A 10,932-nucleotide genomic window follows, 5' to 3' on the forward strand; every position below is an offset into this window, starting at 1 on the left:
AGGATTTGAGGGCCAATTTCAGGCCCCTGAAGGACCTGGCTTCGGATAGCTTTTCCCAAGATTGCAGATCAAGAAACCCCCTTTTTTCATCTATACATTCCTTTTTAAATTTTAAGCAGCCCTCCATGCTCCTTTTAAAACGCTTCTTCTTTTAAGCCTCTCCCTATAAGAATTGCACATTGGAAGCTGCAGGGCAATTGCCTTGACCTACCCCATTTTCTTTCTAATCATCTATTATGACTCTTTCAAACTATGCCTTGCTCTTACTAACCCTTACTATTTTTCCAGCAGATCAGGCACAGACCTGGCATCCTTGACACCGAGTAATCAATCTAATTGCTGGTTATGCCAACATCTAGACCATGCGAACGAATCTGAACTCATTTGTGTTGAATCTGAACTCATTTGTGTTTCTGTCAATGTGGGTGCCTGGTGGAACCAGTCTGAAGATGGATGTATGACAAGAGGTGGTGTCCACAACCAGAGAAGAAGCATCATGCTGCTTCTCCCGTTGATGAGTCAACTGGATGCAGAAAACCCTCTATGGAAACTCACAAACTATCTTTCACTCAGGGAAAGTCACTAAAAAGGAAAATATCCCCCTGCATTGAAAACAGGGATGATGCTGGATCTTTTCTGGGTAACGTACTGGAGCAATACTGTGATCAGGCTCTGTGATTTGATTCCACAAATGACATTCTTGCACCTCTTACAAAGATTGTGGATGGTGTTGACATGAACCCTCATGATGTCGGTGGTTGTCCAAACATCTGATATTCGGGAAGGCCCACAAGACGGTAAGGCTTGAGCAACTTGGGGTAGTTCACTCTCTCCCCTTGGTAAGTTGCCAGACACTGAAGATTACATCTGGTTAGACTGAAAGTCTGGTGACCCTGTAACTGCCAGAACCAGACCAAAGGTCTTTTGTATCAAATACTTTACAACTGTTCTGTTCCCACAGATTGATAACACATACAACCTGGAGATGTAGAAGTGCCAGGGATGAGGGAGGGAAGGGGGAAGGAGGGAGAAGAGGCACAGCAAACTCCAGGCCGGGAGACCAGGGGTTCCAACCTGACCCTATCTGTAAATAACTCTGGCCCTTTGCTAGTGTGTGTGGCGATAAAGTATACAAGCTGTCCTCACCTAGATAGTCAAGACACTGTGGACTTGGTTATCTGACACCCTCTGTTGCCAGGTATCTATTTTAAACGTCAGCCAAACTGCAAACTTAGGCTTTTTTTTTTTTTTTTTCATAAACTGGTACCAAGAACATGTCCTAGATGTGACAGTAGAAAAACCCACTTGGATATCACAATTCTAAGATCCTTTTGGTACTCAGGACTCTTTACCTGGCATTTGGAGCTCATGAGATTGAAAAGACAGTTTTGAATCTCTCCATGGTAATGGAACAAGAGTTCAGTATCACTGAGCAAGTGCTGGGAACACTTCAGTTAGAAGTCAGCAGCCCAGCCTCTGTTGTATTTGAAAAATACTGTGTCCTGGATGCCCTGACAGTCCCATGGGTAGGAGCTCATGTGATTATTGGTGACAATGACTGCCATTCAGGGGGAAGAATAGAGACTGTGATTTATACTTCTTTGAGACTGTGATTGATAACAGATTAACAAAGACTTTTTTCCAAGAATGGGAGACTGGGGATGTGGCAGGTTCAGGCCCAGCCCTGGCCAAAAATTGCACATAAATAAATAAATAAATAAATAAAAAAGTTTCAGGCTGGGTGTAGTGGTTCACACCTGTAATCCTCCCACTTTCAGAAGCCAAGGCGGGAGGATGGTTTGAGGTCAGGAATTTGAGAACAGTCTGGACAACGTAGTCTGGCCAACGAGACCTTGGCTCTGTTCTAAATAGTTTCTTTTCTTTTTCACTTGGCTTTCAGCCAGGGCTGGGGTGGGCTCCTGGCCTGTAGCTGATGAACAGTGGCAGAGCCTGGTTTAACATGACGCCTGTGAGGGGCTGAAACCTCAGCCTCTGCCCTGGTAAGCCAGACTGTGCATGCACAGATGTGTTGACCTGCGGGCTCTAGCCCAGACACATGCATGTGCAGATGTGCACAGGCACACACACACACACACACACCTGTGCACTCCCTGCCCACGTGCACCTCCCACTCAGCTCACCTGCCTCACAGACTTCTCCCCCACACCAACTGCCTCCCTCAAGGCTGTGAGTTGATCTGTTAAGCCCCAGAAAGCGTCAGCTCCCCAGAGTTTCCCCTAAACTCTTAGTGCCTTTTCCCTGGAACCCAGAACCTGAATAAGAGGGCGTGTCTCACCCTGAAAGACAGCATAGGGAGGGGAAAAACAAAAATCCTTTCCTTTCATTGTCTTAGGCTTTCTGCCTGCAGCCCTGTAAATGAAATGGGCAAAAGGCAGGTTAATAAGAGAAAAACAAACAAGTTTATTGATAGGTGTGCTGTGTATACACGGGAGCACGTGGTGATCCATGACTCACAGGGCTGGTTAGAACTTGGGTTTAAATATCAACAAAGGAAAAGGGGTTTTGAGTTTCTGGGGTGGGGAGGCAAGTTCTGGGAAAGAGAGGGGAGAGGATGGAGGTGAATAAGGGTAATCTTGTTCTGCAGAGAAAAGTCTCAGTGATAAAAGTTGCCTCCAGGAACAGTTGTCTGACATCGTTGCAAAAAAAAATATTTTTTTTTTTGGAGACAGAGTCTCAAGCTATCGCCCTGGGTAGAGTGCCGTGGGGTCACAGCTCCCAGCAACCTCCAACTCTTGGGCTTAAGCGATTCTCTTGCCTCAGTCTCCCAAGTAGCTGGGACTACAGATGCTTGCCACAATGTCTGGCTATTTTTTGGTTGTGGTTGTCATTGTTGTTTGGCAGGCCCGGGCTGGATTTGAACCCGCCAGCTACGGGCCCCAAGCCATCTTTGCAAAATTTTGTAAATGGAAATTTCCTTTACAATAGGGGATACTTTTACAGATGGCCCTTGTCTTATGGTGGTGTGTTCTTATGATATTTTCAATTTATGGTGGATTTATTCTGATGTGACCCTATTGTAAGTCGAGGAGTGTACTGAGGACACCATCATAAAGTCAAAAATGTACATCTGACCACAATAAGTCAGGACAATTTGTATTCTATTATCAGGCAGTTGGTGGGGGTGGGGGTGGCGGCAGTAAAGCTTTTCCTGTGGCTGCTGGTTCTCACTGATCAAATGATCCATGTGGCAAAGAGACATATTGTAGGGCGACACCTTCTGGTCCCCTTCACCATTGAGCGGCACAGCCAGGGCGCAGACTCCAGGCTTTCTGGCTGCAGACACTCTGCTCAGCTGCCTGTTTAGACAAATAACCTCCACACACCACAGCTACACTGACATACACGTGAAACACGCATGAGCAGCCCCATCACGGTGCTCACGCAGGCTCACCTACGTGCTCACGTCCCTGCCTGCCCAGTCCCCATCCCCGAGGCAGCGCTCATCCCCACACAGGTGCATACACCCACATGCATAGTCACACACACACACGCTTGTCCTCCCAGGCTTCTACGCACGGGCCAAGTCAAGCCTTCACACCTGGAAAGGAAGCGGAGTCTGTGAAAAAGCCTGTAGCCAGTGCTGCCTGTGAACCCACTCTCCCTTCATCCCTTAGCCACCTACAGGGATCTTCTGAGTGCCGTCCTGCCAAGCCTCTCCCATCACATGTCACGTGCCTGTCAGATGGTTGTGATTCAGGATATTGAGGCAAGGGAGCAGCAGCAGGTGGGGGAAGGGGAGCCAGCCAACCATGAATGGAGATGGGGTCATTCAGCCCTGGATCCCAAGATCTAGCAGGCAGGTGGGGAAGGCAGGCCTGAGTGGCAGACTTGGGCACTGCTCCCACCAGCCCTGCAGGGATGATGTGCCCTTCCAGAGACGAGCGCAGGGCACTGGGCTTGCATCTGGGTTTGCGTCCTTGACCTGCTTGCTGCCTGCCAGCTGGGTGGCCTGGGTATGAGTCACCTCATCTCGCTGAGCTTCTGATGTGTATCTGTCACATGAGAATAAGGACTACAAATAAATAAGAGGTCCCTGAAGGGTGTAAGCAGTGGCACCCAGAGAGGAGGCTGCTGTGCAGATGTTCAGGCCAGCTTTATTGGAAGAGGAGGGTAGACCTGCCTGGGCAGTGCAAAGGTGGTGTCTGCACCTGGGGCAGTTAAAGATCCCTTTATATGGGTGGGGTGGGCAAATTCCACAGCTGTTCCCTTGAGGAAGGCTTGCAACGCCATAAATTTCCCTCTGAGGACTGCCTTTGCAGTATGCCACAGGTTCTGATAATTCGTGTCTTCATTATCATTTTGTTCCAAAAATTTGGTAATTTTCTTCTTAATCTCATTTATGACCCGGATATCATTCAGCCTAAGATTATTTAGTTTCCATTTCTTTGTAGGAGTATGAAGATTCCTGTTGTTATTAAGTTAAACTTTCATTCCGTGATGGTCCAAGAAAATACAAGGAATAATTTCTATCCGTTTAAATTTGCTGAGGTTAGACGTGTGACCTAAGATGTGATCAGTTTTGAAGGATGTTCCCTGGGCTGATGAGAGGAATGTGTATTCAGTTTTGTTGGGACTGATCTGTTCTGTAGATGTCTAATAAGTCCATTTGTTCTAGAGTCAGGTTGCCTGGAAGGTTAGGGTCCTTTCCCTCAAACTTCTGGGCTAACCAGATCCTTTGTGTCTTTGTCTTAGTAGGAGAGGAGGAGAGGGAAAGGTTGATGTGTGGCTGCTTCAGGCTCCCCAGTAATACCTACTATGTACCAGGCACTGAGCTAAGGTGATTGGATAGATTAATTGGTTTAATCTTCCCAGTAACCAGCCAGGGTAGAGTTTTAGGCTGAACCATGCGTAATTATCACTTGGTTTGGCCTAATATTGTGATCCCTGTTGACAGGGTTCAGAATATGGAGCTTGGCATATCAAATATTTTAAGCTGAAGGAACTTGAGAAGCAGCGGGTGCAGGAAATCCTTCCCCTGAAGCAGGTCACAAGACTCTCCTGTGAGAGGCTATGCCTGGAGGACTGGGGCATCCTCACCTCCAAAGACAGAGGGACAGGGACACTGAGAGGTCCCTGCATCTGAATCTGAATGAGCAGGCCCTGCCGAGTGCCCCTCAGCCCACTGCCCTCAGCAGATACCTTGGTCCTATCGCATTCTCCCACAACTCCCCACTTTATCACACCGAGCATAAAAACACTCAGGGCTAACCACTTCTTTGGGTTTTCATTTCCTTAGGGTGGCTCCCAGGTCACGTCAAACTTATATTAAATAAATCTGTGTCCTTTTTCTTGTTAATCTGTTACAGAGGCCCCGGCTGGAAGAGCAGAAGGAAATTTTTTCCTCCTTACACTATGTTATAGATGACATCCATGGAAAAAGAACCCGAACTCTATATAATAATTTCAAGAAGGTCATTTTGAGCTGGATATGTGTGTGAACATGGCTAGGAGAGTAACACCCAAGAAGACCTGAGCAAGTGGTTTTGTCATGGTTGGGTGACAGTTTGGCTTCCTACATTTCAAGGAGGAAAGCGTTACATGTAAAGTCATAAATCAATATGTATCTGGATGTATCTGGGTTTGAGCTGGAAAGGCAGGACATTTTGAAGCAGGAGATTATAGGTTATGGGTGGGTTTTAAGATTCTTTGATTTGTGATTGGTTCAGGAAATAAAGGTTTGTCTAAAGCAGTGATTCGCAACCCATGTGTCATGAGAAGATCTTGGGTGTGCCGTGAAAAGTTTTAAAGATCATTAATTAAATTATTTTCAAAAGGGCAGTGCCTGTGGCTCAGTGAGTAGGGTTCCGGCCCCATATACCGAGGGTGGCGGGTTCAAACCCAGCCCTGGTCAAACTGCAACAAAAAAATAGCCAGGTCTTGTGGTAGGCGCCTGCAGTCCCAGCTATTTGGGAGGCTGAGGCAAGAGAATTGCCTAAGCTCAAGAGCTGGAGGTTTCTGTGAGTTGTGACGCCACGGCACTCTACCGAGGACAGCAAAGTAAGACTGTCTCTAAAAAAAAACCAAAAAATTATTTTCAAAAGAAGCTCAAAGCACAGTAAATATATTCTTTCACTCTTTTTTTTGATCGACATAATTTGTGTGCCAGTGTGTGCAGAAATTTAACTATAGGTTCAAGTGTGCCCTGAGATGAAAAAGTTGAAAAATGCTGGTCAGAAGGCTTGGAATGTTTTGAGTTAAGGAAGTCTGCTACAAGCCATCCCATGTATACTCAGACTCAAGGGATGTAAATTGATGGCCTGTAGATGTGGCTTAAATTTCCTCTTCCACAGCCTTAGGCCTGTTAATGATTAACAAAGGATAGCTCCAGGAAGGGAGGAGGTGTAAGGAGGTGTGTCTGACCTCCCTTCTCCTGGCCAGCAACTCAGCTTTTTAGGTTATTTCTTGGGTCCCCTTGGCCAAGAGGGGGTCCATTCACTTAGCTTTGGGAAGGTGGAGGAGGTGCTTAAGATTTATTTTAGTTCACAATGAGAAAACTGAGATGCAGAAAAGGGAAGTGACCTGCCCAAGGTCATCCTGCAAGCCAATAGCAGAGCTGGGATCTGGACCCAGATACACTGACACTTCTGTTACACTTTTTTTTTGGAGAGTCTTACTATGCCACCCTTGGTAGAGTGCTGTAGCATCACTGCTCACAGCAACCACAAACGCCTGGGCTCAAGCTATTCTCCTGCTTCAGCCTGCCAAGCAGCTGGGACTACAGGTACCCACCACAATGCCTGGCTATATTTTTGTTGCAGTTGTCATTGTTGTTTAGCTGGCCTGGCTAGGTTTGAACCCTCCACCCTTGGTGCATGTGGCCGGCACTGTAACCACTGTGCTACGGGTGCTGAGCCTCTGTTACACTTTCAATCCCAATGCTGGCCTTGGTGTGGACCAAAGCAGCCCATATCAAGTGTTTAGCACAGCACTGGGCAAAGTGTAAATGTTCAATAAATGCACAATTCTTTTCCTTGCTTGCTTTTCTTGGCTTTCTCTCATAGCAAAGATCTTAACCCACCCACAGGCGAGATGCTTGGCTCCACCCCCATTCTACGCTGGCCCCTGTACCTCACCTGCAACTACAGTGTTGGGGTGAAATCATATGCTGACCTCGCCCTACATGTGACCCTAATCTTCCATCATCATCTAAATGGTTCCTGGCAGAAACAAACCATCATCTTTCAGGGAGTCTTCCTGGATGGCCCCTCCCTGCCTGGTGCACCCGCCTCTCCTTTCGAGGCTCATGTTCAACACCTCACCACAGATGCCTTGTGCCTGGTGCAACTAGCAAAGGCCCAGGAGCCAGATCATTCCCCAGAGCTCTGTAGCTATTATCTCCTGAGCTCCTCTTCTGTCTCAGGCCCCTGTTGTTTAATTTCATTCCCACAATGACCCTTAAGGAGCAGACTTTTATTCTTCCCATTTTGCAGATGCTGAAACTGAGGCTCTGAGATGTCAAGTGGTTATTGGGGAGTGGGTGTGACCACCACTTGGGGGAACAAAGGAGCACATCCTGGTGGAGGTAATGTTTGGGGAGACACTTGGCAGTGACTAGCCTGCTGACAGGGAAAGGCAACAAGGTGATGGGAGAAGTGAAGGGCAAGCAGGTGGAGGAGACCCTGGGAGTCCTCCCAGTGTCTTCAGGGAATGAATGGAGAGGGTGGGTGGAAAGTAGGTCCAGGCTGTGAATAGACCTGAGGATAAGGTCTCAGTCCCAGGAGAGGTCAGGGAGGGGGAGGCTGCTGGCATAGGAAGGGATTCATGCCCCAATTAGAAGTGGTTCCTGCCATCTAGAAGATCCCTTCCACCCAGAACATTCTGATATCACAGTGTCCTAAGAATCTTCAACTCTTATGTACTCAGGTTGAGCAACTCCACTATTTCAATGTTTTAATTTTTCACCCCAACACTTTAGCACCCTACAATTGCCTGAGGGAGTCTAAATTCCCACATTTCTTCCATTCTAAGGTTCTACTAAAAAGTTTAGGAGGTTTTATAATTCATGCCTGCCGAGGAGCCTTAGCATCTTAGATCTTATAATTTGGAGATTCTATGATTAATTTCAGGAAGGTGCTGAGTGAGTGTGTGAGTGGGAAAGCCAGGGACAGGTCTGGGTGCATAAGCATCACTCTTGTCCTCCCAGTGTCAACTTCCCAAGGTCTGGATACAGAAGAGGCACTAGGAAATGTTTACAGAATGACCAAGTGTTTGGGTAAGAAAAGAAGGTGTATTGGTCTGTCTTTCTGTTACCTATAACTGAATACCCCAAACTGGGTAATTATAAAGAGATGGAATATATTTCTTACAGTTATGGAAGCTGGGAAGTCCAAAATTGAGGGGGCACATCTGTTGGGAGCCTTCTTACAGGTGGGGATTGTCTGCAGAATCCTGATGTGACACAGGGCATCACATGGCAAATGGCTGAGCATGCTGACATGGTAACTCAGGTCTCTCCCTCTTCTTATAAAGCCACCTGTTCTCCTCCCATAACAACCCATTAAGCCATTAACCCATTAATTATTAATCCAGAATGGATTAATCCCTACATGAGGGCAGGGTCCTCGTGACCCAATCACTTCTTAAAGGCTCCACCTCTCAATACTGCCACATCAGGGATTAAATTTCAACATGAGTTTGGAAAGGACAAATATTCAAGGCATAGCAATAGGCCTGGCTTAGGGGTTGGGTGTAGGAGTTGTTCTGGGCCAGTGGCAGTGCTTTAACTCACAAAGTTAAGATGGAACAGTCAAGTGTCTTTATGGGGAATACCACACAAAGTTGCAGATAGAAGTTTGAGCATTTATGTGTGTTTGAAATGGGACCACTGACATTGATGTGCAACTCAGTGGGACTTAGAATGGAGCTTCATGGCTGCTATGAAGGCAGAGTTAAGCAAAAATAGGGGTCAGCCAACTTTTTCTATAAGTGGCCAGATAGTATAGATATTAGGTATTGTCAACCAAGGCATATTACATGCTTTTAGTACAAGATAACATGTCATTGTATAATAAGTACAATGTTTCACCATCTAATTAGATAATAAAATAACGCACATTTCATTGTGCCTTAAAAATTGACATTTTATCACTGATGGATGAATAGATAAACCAAATGTAGTATATACATACATAGAATATTATTTAGCCTCAGAAAGGAAGGAAATTCTAGCACATGCTACATGTATATATATGTGAAACTTAAAGACATTATGCTCAATGAAATAAGCCAGTCCCAAAAGGACAAATGCTGAACGATCCCACTTATATGAGGTACTTACGTTAGTCAAAATCAAGGAGACATTAAGTAATGTTAAATCAAATTTATAGGAGGCCATTGTTTGGGGGGTAACCTCTTGTGCTAGGCCTCAACAGACCAGACCAGACCAGAACTGAGTCACCTGTGCTAGGTGCATGTCATCAAACTGAATTAGAAAACAGGCAGTTTTCCAAAACACCCAGGAAATTTACAGCCACCAATAGGGAGTATGAAGGTGAAAACTCATAGCATGGAATGAGAAAGAATTCTAGACACAAAAATGAGGGTGGAAAGAAGTAAAATTTTATTTTGATTTCAGCAAAAGAGAGAGAAAGAGAGAAAAATGGGGGGAGGAAAGGGCACCATACACAAAGGAAAGAAAGTGCAAATGGCTTGGGCTTTTATAGGGACAAAGGGAAAAGAAAAAAGTGATCGGTGCCACCCAGTAACAGATTCGTCAATAAAGCATCTGTGAAAGGGCTGTGTCTGATTTTCCTCCCCCCCCCCTTCTTTGTGAGGTTGGCTTTGTCAGGGTTCTCAGAATATGGTCTGGCAAGAGCAGGAGCTGAAGGAGGGTTACAGCTCTTTCTGTCCTCTCAGTTCTTTTCAAGTGCTGTAAAACAAATTTGCAAACAAAACAATTTAAGCCACAGGCTAATATTAAAAACAAGTTAATTAAACAAGGGCAATTATGCCCCGTGCTCTTTTTCCTTTCTTGTTTTAGGTAGCTTGTTTTTCTGTTTGGTAATTTATTAGCAATGCCATCCTTTTCAGGGGCTAGTTAATCTGAGGTGGTGTGAGAAGGAAATGTCTGCTTTAACTCTAGAAGGAAAGTAACTTTGAAATGATTAGTCCACTTTTTGTTCCTTGCTTCCTTTCTCTCTTCAGCCCTTTTCTGCCTAAAAAGTCAACCCCCTCTGCTCAATTCAATGGTGTCTATCTATTCTATCAATGGGACGCTGCCCGATTCATGAATTGCTAGTAGTAGCCAATTAGATTATTAAACATAATCTGTTGAAGTTTGCCTTTTGACAGTAGAATGGTGTTTTCCAGGGGTGTGGAGAGAGGGGAGAATGGACAGTTCTTGTTCAATGGGTACTGAGTTTCAATTTCGCAAGACTGAAAAATTGAGTTCTGGAGATGAATGGTGGTGATGATTGCATAGTAATTATGCATGTACTTAATGCTGCTGAAAGTACACCCAAAATAATGGTTGAGATGGTAAATTTTATATGTATTTTACCACGATTTTTAAGAGTTTGGCATTGGAAATCCACTCTTCTTGTTCTGACATGATGTATATGCACTGTAATAAAGAAAATGCTGCACCCCAGCGATATGCATATTGTCAACTTGTAGCTGTGCACCGTGGTTTGTAGTACACCAAACAGCCACACAGAGAGTGATGAGTCTTAGTTGCTTGGTTGCTATTACTGAACTTTGCCATTATAGCAGGAAAGCAGCCATAGACAAAATGTAACAAATGAGTATGGCTATATCCAAATAAAACTTCATTTGGAGAGACCGAAACAGAATTTTATCTAATTTTCACAACAATTTAACAAAATATTCTTCTCTCAATATTTTTTTCCCCTAGCATTTTAGAATGGCAAAACATTCTTAGCTTGAGAACATTTGCAGGCTCCGGTCTCTGCT

At 45.2% G+C, this 10,932-nt stretch overlaps 1 long non-coding RNA gene across 1 annotated transcript; it reads left to right on the plus strand.

Annotated features, from left to right (window-relative positions):
* The first annotated feature begins 384 nt into the window (after positions 1-384).
* LOC128575328 (uncharacterized) lies at positions 385-5,710 on the plus strand. The gene is made up of 2 exons (XR_008376976.1): positions 385-839; positions 5,328-5,710. It is a non-coding gene; the product is annotated as an uncharacterized LOC128575328 (long non-coding RNA).
* The last annotated feature ends 5,222 nt before the right edge of the window (positions 5,711-10,932 follow it).

This window comes from Nycticebus coucang, chromosome 22 (assembly GCF_027406575.1).
Source record: "Nycticebus coucang isolate mNycCou1 chromosome 22, mNycCou1.pri, whole genome shotgun sequence".
Taxonomy (NCBI): Eukaryota; Metazoa; Chordata; class Mammalia; order Primates; family Lorisidae; genus Nycticebus; species Nycticebus coucang.